Below are 3,057 nucleotides of genomic sequence, written 5' to 3' on the forward strand. Positions count from 1 at the left end.
GACCCTTTCCAAAAAATAAGAATATCATGGAAAAGTTGTTTAACTTCCATAATTCCATTCAGAAAGTAATAGATGATAGATTCAGGGCCCACAATTTAAACAATTTCAAGTATTTATTTGTTTATTTTTTACATAATTTGAGCTTCCAGCTCATGAATCCCATGAAAACAGGATTAAAAAAAATTAGAATACTGTGGAGAAATCAACCCAGATGTTGCAGGGCATGAATGTTTTAAATTGAGTGTGACACACTAATCATCTACTAAACTCAAAGTATCTGCACAGGTTTCCCCAGGTGTTATTAAATTGCTTCAGTTTGGTTCAGTTGTCTGTTTGGTTCAATATGGAGAAGACTGCAGACATAACATCTGACCAGAAGACTATCATTGATACCCTCCATAGGATGGGTAAGCCACAAAAATTCATAGCTAAGGAGGCTGGCTGTTCACAGAGTGCTGTCTCCAAGCATATTAATGGAAAGTCTAGTGGAAGGGCAAAATGTGGCAGGAGAAGATGCACCAGCAAAAGACACAACCATGGACTTCAGCAGATTATCAAACAGAGAAGATTCCAGAATCTGGCAGAGATCCAGAAAGAGTGGAATGAGGCGGGAGTCACATCTTCAAAAACCACCACATTCAGATGCATCCGGGAGATGGCTACAACTGTCATGTTCCTCGGTCCACTTTTCTCATAAAAGTGAAGTGTGGCTTTCATTTGGAAATCAAGCTCCAAGGGTTTGGAGGAAGAAGGGTGAGGAACAGAACCCATACTGCTTGAGGTCCAGTGTGAAATATCCAGTCCAATGATTTGGGGTGCATTGCCCGGTGCAGGTGTTGGTAAACTCTGCTTTCTTAAATCCAAGGTCACCGCAACCGTCTACCAGAATGTTTTAGAGGACTTCATGATTCCTTCTGCTGAGGATTTGTATGGAGATGCAGATTTCATCTTCCAGCAGGACCTGGCCCCTGCCCATGCCGCCAGAAGCACCAAAACCTGGTTTGATGCTCATGCCACAGTGCTTTACTGGCCAGCCAACTCGCCAAACCTAAACCCCATTGAGAATCTATGGGGTATTCTCAAGAGGAAAATGAGGGGCACAGACCCAACAACAAAGAAGAGCTGACATCAAGCATCAAGGAAATCTGGGCTTCCATAACACCCAGTCAATGCCACAGGCTGATTGACTCAATGCCATGTCGCATCAAGGCAGTGAGGGAAAGGCAAAGGGATTCCCAACAAGTATTGAAGATTGACATTTTGAAAGTACCATTTTTTGACTGATTTTTTGTGATCCTAATTTCTTTTTTTTTTTTCTGCAAAAACTGAGTAGTGTCTTCACAGTATTCTAATTTTTTTTAATCCTGATTTTGTGGGTTTCATGAGCTGGAAGCCCAAATTATGTAAAAATAAAAAAATACTTGAAACTGTTTAAATTGTGGGTCCTGAATCTAACATCTATTAAAGATTAACTTTGTGAATGGCATTATGGAAGTTAAACAACTTTTTCATGATATTCTAATTTTTTGGAAAGGGTCTGTATATATAAATTGTTTGTCAGGGAACAAATTTTAGAAAATACTCTCAGAACGTGATCATCAGTTTAAACTTTAAAGTGCCTGTGACATCAAATTTTTAAATAAATTTGAATGCCGTTTAATAAAGATGACATTATTTAATGCCTTGCAAAAAAATTCACACCACTGAGATGAACAGTTGCTGATATTTACATGCACAGTAACCGGAAGTGATATCAAAGGGGAGTGCCAGAACAGAGCGTTGCTACAATGGCTAACAACACAGACTGAAGAGAAGAATCTAAAATGTCTTTAGATTATTTTGAGTCCCTATCATAGAGATGAAGAAGAATCAGATTTCAAATAATTCAGCAAAAAAAACACCAGTGAGTTCCCTTTCAAAGAGTTCCCCACTGATGTCACTTCCTGTTTCACTTTGGCCGCACCAAGTTTAAAAGAAAAGATGCCAGTTGTGTTTATTATGCCATATTTCTAAAATATGCTTTCTTTCTTTTTTGCAGTTGTAGTTTGCTTTTCAGGCACCACACAAGAAATGACTGATGACGCTGTGAATTTTAAATGTGTTAAAAGTTGATGTGGTGGTAGCTGAGTCCTATACAACACATAATTCAAGCGCTATACACTGCACAGTATCTTTGCTTAAATGTTTGTCATTTGTCTTTGTTTACCTGTTAGCAAAATAACTCATATGGACGAAACAATAAAACATTTAGAAAGTAGTCACTGACCGTACATCTACAGCTGACTAACATTTGACATCAACCCAGTTAAAGATGGTAAAAATGGTTTAAACTCTGTGAATTTTAAAGATACTAGTCTAATACCTGGTATAGTTGTAGCTGAGAGTCATCCCCAACACAGTCTCTGAGCACCAACATGCACAAAATCGAAAGTTACGTATGTAACTACGGTTCTATGAATCCCGGATGACCGCCAGAGGGCGGTGCTGAAAGCACTGAATGTTCCCTTCGCGCATGCGCTGTTCGAGTAATAATACCAATGGAGTCACAGGTGTGACACGGATAACCAATCAGAGGCTATATAGCCCGACGTCATCCGCAGCTCTGCTCCTACAGAATCTTCTCGCGGAATGCAAGGATTCTGAGTGACAGAGAAGCTCTGACGGTCATCCGGGATTCATAGAACAGTAGTTACGTACGTAACTTTCGTTCTATTTCATCCCTCCTGACTGCCAGAGGGCGGTGCTGAAAGCACTGAATGACTAATACCAACGATGTCACAAGGAATCCTAAACACCCACCTCACTGAGGAGGCCCAGAGGACCCTTGTAGAAGAACCTGGCCCAGGGGATGAGGGGTGGCCACGTTAACTCTGTAAAATCTGGTGAACGTGCTTGGGGAAGCCCATGATGCAGCAACGCATATTGCTTCCAGCGGAACCCCTCTCAGGGCAGCCCAGGAAGCAGAGACATTCCTGGTAGAGTGTGCCTTTGTAGTGAACCTGATCTGACTCTGATCTGACCCTGATGACCTCAAATCTATCAGATGGACAGGGACTG

Source organism: Nematolebias whitei, chromosome 18, assembly GCF_014905685.2.
Source record: "Nematolebias whitei isolate Nwh7 chromosome 18, NemWhi1, whole genome shotgun sequence".
Classification (NCBI taxonomy): Eukaryota; Metazoa; Chordata; class Actinopteri; order Cyprinodontiformes; family Rivulidae; genus Nematolebias; species Nematolebias whitei.